The sequence below is a fragment of the Chrysochloris asiatica genome, unplaced genomic scaffold (genome assembly GCF_000296735.1).
Source record: "Chrysochloris asiatica unplaced genomic scaffold, ChrAsi1.0 scaffold00015, whole genome shotgun sequence".
In the NCBI taxonomy this organism is placed as follows: domain Eukaryota; kingdom Metazoa; phylum Chordata; class Mammalia; order Afrosoricida; family Chrysochloridae; genus Chrysochloris; species Chrysochloris asiatica.
Window position 1 is genome coordinate 3,590,366 of NW_006408533.1, and position 11,144 is coordinate 3,601,509.

Below are 11,144 nucleotides of genomic sequence, written 5' to 3' on the forward strand. Positions count from 1 at the left end.
AGTCAGAACTGACCCGATGGCACTTAACAACAACAAAGAGATAAGATAGCACAATTCAATGTCAGATTCTGGGCCAGAATTTTTTTTTCTCTCTCTTTTACTATAAAGATATTTTTATTAGGGCAATTAGCAAAATTTGACTAAGGTCTGTAGATTAGAGCATACTGTTTTATAAATTCTACTTTCTTGATTTCAGTAATTTTACTGTGAATGTTGTTGTTGTTATTAAGTGCTGTCAAGTCAGTTTTGACTCATAGCAATCCTATATAGTTTCCAAGAAACAACTGGTGAGCTTGAACCACTGCCCTTGTCGTTCAAACCGACTTTGCAGACTAGTGCCTTAACCCATAGTGCTACATCAGGAATCCTTACTGTGAATATGTAAGAGAATGTCCTTCGTACACCCAAAAATATTTTCAAATAAAGGCTTATTGTGTCTGCAACTTGCTCTCAAATGAATCAGCAAAATATATATATAATAATACAGATATAAAGTATATATGTTGTTATATGCTATCAAGCTGCTTCCACCTCATAGCAATCCAGTATAGGGTTTCTTAGGTTTTAAAAAATCTTTGTGGAAGTAGAAAGCTTCATCTTTCTCCTATGGAGAAACTGATAGACTCTAACTGCAGACCTTGTGATTTGTAGACCTGTGCTTATCTTATGGAGCCCACCATACATATTTTTATATATTCATACAGAGCGATAGAATGAGAAAGCAAATGTAAAAACTTAGCATTTGTGGAATCTGAGTGCAGGGTATTCAGGAATTTTTTGTACTAGGATTGCAATAGTCTAAAATATTTCAAAAAATAAAAAAAGGCCTTTACAATTTTAGACTTGACCATAAAAAGGCTGTGACTTTGAATTAAGCTGATGTGTCAGCTGACACTATCACCCACTGATCAGAATAATGATCAGGAGCTCGGTACGCATTTGTATGTTCTATCTGCTCTGTAGGTGGAACTCCTGGATTGGAGGGGACAGTTCTTAATTCCTTTCTTCCCAGCTGATGTCTATTTCCTTTATTTTAGAGCCAGGAACCAGGAAAGGTTTGTGATATGAAGGGTATATTGTACTCTAATCGCCTAGATTAAAGAGAGCGAGCAGTGGCCACTTAAAATTCCCTCTTAAAGGCAACTTCACAATCAGGTTTGAATCAGCTTGAAAGCTGTTCTCAGAGGCGTGATTGACTTACAGGTCTGCATAAGCCCTAACCAAAGCACTCCTGACTGTTTTCCTCCTAAACAAACTCCTGTATTCTCATTCTGAAGTAGCTTCTGGACTTCTGCTCATGTTGAAGAGGAATGCGTGTAGCAGCCGCAGGCATTATAGGGATAAAGAGGTAAATCGAAGCAACAGTAAATTACCCTAAACATCAAAGGAAGAGCAAAGCTAAAATTAACCTCAGAAATTCTGGGCATCTGGCTATCTTTTTGCCTTCAAGTTGACTCCAGCTCATGATGACCCCGTGAGCGTCAGAGCTGAACTGTGTCCCATATGATTTTCAATGACTGGGTTTCAAAAGCAGAGCAGGGTGCATCTGAGTAGACTCAAACTGCCAACTTTTGGTTAGCATCAGCACCTTAACCATCTGTGCCACCCCTCTTTGGTCTTTGAGATCACATATCTGCATGAAAGCAATAATAACAATACATTTTAAAATTTATTTGAGGATATATGTTTTTTGATTACCTAATTTTCACAGACTTTCAGAGAAATTGAGGACTTCGACAACTGAGAGCTATCCATTTCAAAGTAAAGCTATAAAAGCCAAGTTGGCTGACTCCTTCACAAACTACGAAGCAAAATTAATCAATAGCTTTCTATAAATAAGTAAAGGAAATGCATAGTATATATGCATTTCTATATAGATAACTAGACTTGAAGGCTACATTACTGGACTAATGTTTTTATTAAATCATATTCGTGTTGGCACAATAATCTTTTCTCATTATAAATATTGAGCCCTTTTATTTGCTACAGGGTATAGCTTTAAGAAATTTCCAATTGACTGACAGCTGCCTGTCAACTTCTGACTCTGGAGAGATCCAAGAACTCAGTTTGCAAAGCTCCAGGGAATTCTAGGAAGCTCCAAGATGGTTAATGGCTGTCCATTAGCGTGAGGCCTAGTGGAGCTCTGGATCTGTTAAGTGGGAAGTTCTTGCTGTAGAAGGTCATGTAATTCCCTATTGCCAGCAGAGAGAACTGGGAAAATTCAACTTGAAGCAAAGACTGGGGTGCCATAAGTTTATGTACTAAGGGAAATCATTTCATGCAGTTTGGTATTACCGTACACCATGTTTTATTTATACCCTATACTGGATGAGAAATTGAATACTATGCTCTTTTCTGGCAATGGAAAGCTGCCTTATTCTCCTGAACTGGGCACAGCATCAATACAGCAGCTTGCAGCCTTTTTGACTATGTATTATAGAGTGACTTCTGTGCATTATATATTAAATCCGATATGCACTGTGAGTTTATATGCCACACACAGTACATTTTTCTATATTACGGCCTGCAATCTATCATATTAAGTGAAAGGGCTGATGGAGTGGGCCTCAGGTAATGTAAACAAGATTGCTAACAGCTTGCATGCTGCGTTGAGAGTAGGTAGGTATTTCTGCAGCGTACTCTGTGTGTGTGGCAGGGTGAACACACTGTTAGCTGACCACTTTTGGGGTTCAACATACTTGGCAATGGAATTAACCACTTATCTGCTGCTAAAATAACCTAATAGCCCTAAACAACATGCCTTTACCATACACAAAGCCCATCAACGATGCATGGAAACCAAATAGTCCTTTTCAGACTGGGCCAAAAATGAGGTCTAGTCCACTAGAGGATAAGGCAGGCCCCATGTAAAGCAGCTGACCTCAGAATAACAGCGGGACTCAGCACAGGAAATACAATATTGGAGTCTTGATGTGGCACTGTAAGATAAGCACTGGAACACAAGGTCTGTTTGAACTGCAAGGTTGGTTGATCAAATCTACCAGCTGATCCTCTGAAACCCTATACAATGATGCTGTGAGTCAGAACTAACTCGACATCACTAAACAACAACAACAAATTTAGCCATGACAGGCTCTGAGCTTTTAACTTATGCCTAGTATAATGAGGATCAGAGAAAAAGAGGAAGACCACCAACGAGATGGATTGGCCAAGTGGCAGCATAGATGGACTCAAGCGTGGCAAGAGTAGTGAGGTTGGCCCAGGATCGGGCAGTGTTTCATTCTGCTGTGCATAATGTCGCTATGGGTCGGTATTGACTTGATGGCACCTAACAACAACAACAGTATAATAAATGTAGTCCTGGTGTGGTGCTATGGGTTAATGTATCAGACTGTAAAGCCATTTGAACTGCAAAGTTAGTGGTTCAAGCTCACCAGCTGCTCCTCTGAAACCCTATACAGGTTCTCTACGGGTCAGAATCAACTCGATGGCACTTAGCAACTACAACAAGTATAATAAATATGAAGAACCTGAAGGCTCTATTTTCAAACATCACATAGAAAAGAACAGCCCAGAAGCTATGCGGATCTATTGATGAAGGAACAAATGTTGAATCGCCTTTGTGAAATAACAGTTCATTTTCTCATGGTATTTTCTATAAACTCTTCATTGATCAGAATCCCTAAATCCAAGAGTATTTAAAATGATGTTACTTTCTTCAGCATTGTCCCTCAAATTTTCTTTTTATGATACTTTCTGAGGTGGGGAAATACAAGTAAATTGGGTCTCTGTCTTTTTTAGTATAACTTTTATGGCTTATGAAGAATTCTGGTGGTAAATCACATTTTTTTTCTATGAAAATTTTTTGGTTCTGATTACCTATTGATTTATAGGTAAAATGTGTATCTATCTGTTGCCTGGGATATAGGCTTTGTAACTCTCCACCAAGACTCTGACCTTGTGTTTAGTCACTGTGGCTTCCCTTGGTCTAAACTGTCTGAGATCCTGGAGTTATGTTAATCTGTAGTCACCAATCTTGGAATTATACTTTAAAAATAGTACTGACAAAGCCACACTATTAGACACTCATGATCAACTGCAGGACAACCCTGCCTTCCCATTGCTACTGCAGAATCTTTTTCTAAGAGCAGGGAAAATGATCCCAAGGATGAAGAATCTTTTTCTATCAATGTTAGGGAGGAGAACCATCCTTTAGGATGCTGTATAATCACTCATTATTCCTATTCTTTTAACACTGATATCCTTCATGAGGTGAGGGGATTGTCGCTTTTGTGGAAAGAGACACTTGGCCTTGACGATCAGACTTTACAATACATTTCTAGTGCCGTATTATCAGGTGACACCAATTCATTCCAGAGCATTTTACAGCTTAACAGAGGTTTTGATTTCCTGGTGGAGTCTTAATTGATTCTGAATTCTTTAGCATTCAACCTTCCTCGTGATGATTGTTATAAGACTTAATACAGGAAATATTGAGTTTAGACAAAGAAGGCCCAGAAGGGATACTTTTGTGGACTGTCAAAGATATTTTTTACTATTAAGTGAAAGTGCTGGGCTAGCCAAGGCGACTCAGGCTTAAGCCTCAGAGCACCTTGTGTATTTCTCCAGCTGTCCCGGAGTGGGAGGATCCAAGGGCTCAATGATCCACAACCTCACTTCCTATGTGATGTACTATGATACGGATGAGCTCAGGAAACTAGCAAGATTTACTTCCAGCTTTCTTTCCTCAGAAGGCAGGCTACCAAAATTCAAAACTCTAAAGATGCCAGGGAGTAGGGAAATATGAGGGGGCTTTAAAATTTTCCATTTTCGATGAGTGTTTTGAAACACCTTCATGTGTACCACGTACAAGGAATCCTTGAATTCTACATGGAGAAATGTTTGGGTAATAGATTGCATTGTGTTCCCCCAAAACACATATAGGCAGACCTCGTTTTATTGGGCTTTGCTCTATTGAACTTCACAGATACTGCATTATTGGTTTTGCAAATTGAAGGTTGTGGCAACCCTGTGCCTAGTGAGTCTATCAGTGCTACTTTTCCAACAGCACATGATCATTTCATGTCTCTGTGTCACACTCTGGTAATTTTCACATTTCAAACTTTTTTTACAGTGTTGTCACATAGTTAACGGACTAGAGTAGATTGTAACCATACTTTTATATGCACTTGTTAGATGCCATCGAGTTGGTTCCAACTCATAGCGACCTTATGCACGACACAAAGAAACACTGCCTGACCCTGTGCACCATCCTCACAATCATTGTTAAGCTAGAGCCCATTGTTGCTGCCACTGTGCCAATCCATCTTTTGGGGGATCTTCCTCTTTTATTAGTGATCCTCCGCTTTATCAAACATGATGTCCTTCTCCAGGGACTGGTCCAAAGTATGAGAGACAAAGTCTCACCATACTGGCTTCTAATGAGCATTCTGACTATACTTCTTCCAACATAGAATTATTTGTTCTTCTAGTAGGTCATGGTACTTTTAATAGTCTTCTCCAACACAACAACTCAAATGCATCAATTCTTCTATGATCTTTCTTATTCACTGCCCAACTTTCATATGTATGTGAAGCTTTTGAAAATACTATGACTTGTATGAGGCACACCCTACGTCTTAAACTGACATCTTTGCTATTGAACATTTTAAAGAAGTCTGTGCAGCAGATTTGCCTACTGCAATACATCATTTGATTTCTTGATTTCTGCTCTCATGAGTGTTGGATCCAAGCAAAATGAAGTCTTTGACAACTTCAATCTTTTCTCCATTTATCATGATGTTATTTATGAGTACAGTGGTGAGGATTTTTGTTTTCTTATCATTGAGGTACAACCCGTACTAAAGGCTGTGGTCTTTGATCTTCATCAGTAAGTATCTTAAATCCTCTTTGCTTTCAGTAAGCGAGGTTGTATTATATGCGTATTGCAAGTTGTTAATGAGACTTCCTCCAATCTTGATGCCACTGGAAACTAAAAAATTCATTTGACTCACTTTCTTGTGATATCTGCGTTATTGAAGTGGTCTGGAACTGAAACCACAATATCTTTGAGGCATGCCTTTATTATAAATCCTAACCCCTAGCTCTATCTGTGGATGTCATCCCATTTGGAACAAGGTTTTCTTTGTTGCATTAATGAGACCTTATTAGTGCTGAGTTTATTTTAAAATCACTAACTTATAAGATATTAAAAGAACACTTAGACACAGAGAAGCAGACATAGATAAAGAAGGAATGATACACACCATGTGGAGATCAACAAGGGATTCAGAGAAGATTGTGAGCAAAGCTAAGACAAGGATTTCCTCTCAGGGTGAATAGAGAGACAGAACCTTCCATTAGAGCCAGCACCTGAATTTGGACTTTTAGCCTTGTAAACTATGAGAAAACAAATTTCTGTTTGTTAAAGCCACCCAGTTCTATATTTCTGTTATTGTTGTTGTTATGTGCCGTGGAGTTGGTTCTGACTCATAGAGACCATGTGCAGGGTTTCTGAGGCTGTAAATTTTTACCGGAGCAGAAAGCCTCATCTTTCTCCCGCAGAGCTGCTGGTAGTTTCGAACTGCTGACCCTGAGGTTAGCAGCCCAAGTCGTAACCACTACGCTACCAGAGCACCTTATTTCTGTTATAGCAGCACTCAAAACTAAGATAGTCTGTAACATGCTGTGTTATACAATTTGCATCAAATTTCTTTCCTATTATAGTTAACAGTCTGTGGTATTCCTTTCCTTGTAGCTTTCAAAATAACCACAAGGATGTAATAATAATAAAATAGCACTTGTTGTTATGTGCTGCTGGGTTGGTTCCGACTCATAGTGACCTTGTATAGGGTTTCTGAAGAGTGGTTGATGGGTTTGAACTACTAACCTTGTGGTTAGCAGTCCAGTACTTATGCTGTAGCACCACACCAGGATTCCAAAACAGCACTTGTTGTTGTTAAATGCCATCGAGTAGGTTCTGACCCATAGCAACCCTGTCTAGGGTTCCCAAGGAGCGGCAGATGAGGCTGACCGCCGACCTTGCGTTTCAAACCAACTTCACAGTCCAGTGCATTAACCTACAGCACACACATACACACACACACACAGACTCCAAAATAGCACCAGTGATGCCTAGTGCTTGGCTCCATAGATAGGGAAGAACAAAAAATTATTAAGTCACTTAAAATATCTCCCACCAGCACCGGTTACCACTAATACAATTCTGACTCACAGCAACCCCATGTGTGTCAGGGTAGAACTGTGTTCCACAGAGTTTTCAATGTTTGATTATTTGTTAGTAGCTCACTAGCTATTTATTCTGAGTTGTCTGTGGGTGGACTCAAACAGCAAAAGTTAACAACCAAGCGCGTTAACTGTTTGTACAATCCAGAGACTCCTTAACATATCTAGGGTAACAGGAGGTACCCATTTTGGGGGTTATAAACAGTCTTGGTATCTGACGGTTCAAGTGGGTAGGTGGAATGGTGTGTACTTCAGTCACACAGAGGTAGACAGTACCTTAACTAAATATCATCCATGATATCATTAAATACTTAGTATCCTAAGTATTTAATATGTGCCCAATAACCTATCATGGAGTCCTGGTGTGGCTCTGTGGGTTAATGTACTGGACTTCAAGGTTGATGAATCAAACTGACCAGCTGCTCCTCGGAAACCCTATATAGGGCCACTAGGGGTTGGAACCAACTCAATGGTAACAACAAAAATAACCGAATCATACTCCCAGGAAGTGGACGTGGAAGGACCTTCCCCCACTCTGTGGTGTGATGAAGCAGCAATATGAGGTAATGTTACCACAGCCCAGCAGAGATGGCCTTCTATTGTGGCTCTCTGCAAACCAAGTCACAGGGTTTACATTACTCTCATTTTTTATTCCCCAACTACATACATATGCAAAATTTCCCAGTCTACAACCTTATACCAATTTACAAAAAGCAAAAACAAAAACAAAACCGTCCATAATCATTCCGCAGCTGTCCGAAGCGCCTGGAAAAGCCCAAGAGTTCAGTATGAAAGGTGCTATTAGGCTGGGAAAAACACCACGGCGGCCACAGATGGCTCATTTTCACAACAGACCTGAGGTTTAAAAAAAAAAAAAAGTAAAATAACCGGTTGTTTTGCCTGCAGCATAAACAAGGAATATTCTCCTTGAGCAAGTGAAACTGGCTTTGCAGAGATGAAGTTCCAATCTGTCTTGCTAAATTCTGACATTAAAAATACATGCTTATGTACAGATGTGGCATCCTGGAGTGGCACTGGGGGATAAGCCCTGGACTGCTAACCAGAAGGTCAGTGGTTCAAACTCACCACCACTCCTCCAAAACCCTATACAGGGTCACTATGAAATGGGATTAACTCGATAGCACTTAATAAATAAATAAATAAATATATATATATTTGGTAATGGTGTTAAGTGCCTTGGAGTTGGTTCCAACACATAGTGACCCTGAATAGGGTTTCTGAGGATTGCCTGGTGAGTTTGAACCACCAACCTTGTGGATCAAACCAACCTTGTGGTCCAGTGGATTCTCCTGCAGCACCACAACAGGAATCTCTCTCTATATATATCTATATATATATATCTATATACGTATATGTATATTATATATGTATACATACGGAGTCCTGGAGTGGAGATGTAAGCTAAGCACTGAACTGCTAACCACAATGTAAGAGGTTCAAATCCATCCCATGAGTCAATCCTTGGGATTGCAATGAGTCAAACTGATTTGATGACACTTAACAACAACAACAAATATATCCTGGTGTGGCGCTGTGGGTTAATGCACTGGACTGCAAAGGTGGTTCAAGCTTACCAGCTGCTCCTTGAAAACCCTATACAGGGTCACTATGGATAGGAACCGACTTGACGGCTCTTAGCAACAACAACATACACATGAAGGCGATTCTAAAACATTGTGGAAATGGAATTTTTCAAGCCTGAATTTTCTCTGCAAGAGAAAGATGAAACATTCTGCTCCCGTAAAGATTTACAGCCTCAGAAACCGTGTGCCGGGTCACTATGAATTGGAACCAACTCCACGGTACTTAACAACAGCATACATTTTTTTTTATTAAATGTTTTTATTTTGGATTGAGTGAAAGTTTACAGGGCACATCATCAGCTTCACATTCAACCATTCATATAGCTTGTTTCATTACATTGATTATTATCCCCTCCATATATCATCAGTTAACAGGGTTTCTTTCTATCCTCTTTAGCTTTTTTTTTTTTTTTTTGGGGGGGGACTTGCCTTTTTGGAATTTACAGTCTCTGCTTTTAGGGAAGGTTTTTACATTTGTCTGTGGATATCCAGGGCTCATGTATGAGATTACTAACAAGCATTACTGAATAATCAGATGAGGGACAGTTTGCTATGTCTACTAGGTGGCTAAAGTCTGATCCTCAGAGCCTATGGTTTGGACGGTCAACAACGCTTGGGCCCACAACAACATACATTTTTGAAGTCTATATATTTTTGAAGTGTCTGGTATGGTGCTGTAGGATAAGCACTAGATTGGGAACCACAAGGTCTACAGTTCAAACCCACCAGCAGCTTCTTGACATGGAATTTTTCTATTTCTATACCAAATCTCTATGTGTCGGAACTGACTCAATGGCACTTCATAGCAACACAATTGTCCTATATAATTTGTGGCTCAAACCCACCAACTGCTCCTTGGAAACTCTTTGCAGGGCCGCAATGAGTCGGAACTGACTCAACAGCACTTAACAATAACAACAATATGTATTTAGTTGTAGAATAAGCACAAACTCACCAACCACTTCTCAGAAACTCTATACAAGGTCACTATGAGTTTGAACTGACCCTGTGTACAACCAAACAAAACACTGTCCGAGCTTGTGCCATCCTCACAATTGTTATTCTTAAACCCATTGCTGCCGCCACTGTGCCGATCAGTCTCATTGGGGCCTTCCTTTTTTTCATTGACACTTCACCAAGCATGATGTCCTTCTCCAGGGACTGGTTACTCCTGATACCATGTCTGAAATATCAGAGACAAAGCCTCACCATTCAGGCTTTTAATGGGCATTCTGGCAATACTCCTTCTAGTGCAGATTTGTTTGTTTATCTGATAGTCCATGTTACTTTTAATGTTCTTTTCAAAGACCAGAACTCGAATGCATCTATTCTTCTGCAGTCATCCTCATTCTTTGTCCAAATTTCTCATACATAATGAGGTTACTGAAAATACTATGGCTTGGGTCTGGAGCACCTTAGTCCTCAAACTGATATCTTTGTTCTTGAACACTTTTAAAAAGTCTTGTGCAATAGATTTGCCAATACAATGTGTCTTTTGGTTTCTTGACTGCTGCTTCCATGAGTGTCAAATTGTGGATCCAAACAAAATGAAATTTTGGACAGCTTCAATCTTTTCTCCACTTATCATGGTGCTATTTATTGGTCCAGTTGTGAGAATTTTTGTTTTCTTTACATTAAGGTGAAATCCATACTTAAGGCTGTGGTCTTTAATGTTCACCAATCCATATTTTAAGTCTTCTTCATTTTCTGCAACCAAGGTTGTATCATCTGCACATGGCAAGTTGTTAATGAGTCTTCCTCCAATCCTGATGTCATGTTCTTTTTTATCTAACTTCTCATATTATTTGTTCAGCATACACATTGAATTAATATGGTAAAAGAATACAACCCTGGCACACACCTTTCCTGATTTTTAAACCATTCAGTATTCTCTTGTTCTGTTCAAACAACTGCCTCTTGGTCTATGTACAGGCTCCTCATGAGCATAATCAAGTATTCTGGAAGACCCATTCTTCGCAACGTTATTCATAGTTTGTTATGATCCACACAAGTAAACATCTTTTTGGTATTCTCTGTTTTAAGCAAAGATCTATCTGACATCAACAATGATATCCATTGTTCCACACCTTCTTCTGAATTCCGCTTGAATTGCTGGCAGTTCTAGGTTAATGTGCTGCTGTAAGCACATATTAAAACTATCTTCATTGAATTTTACTTATATGTGATACTAACGATACTGCTCAATGATTTCCACATTCCGTTGCCACCTCTTTTGGAACAGGCACAAATATGAATCTCTTCCAATCAGCTGGCCAGTTAGCTGTCTTCCAAATTTCTTGGCATAGATGAATGAGCACCTCTAGTGCTTCATGA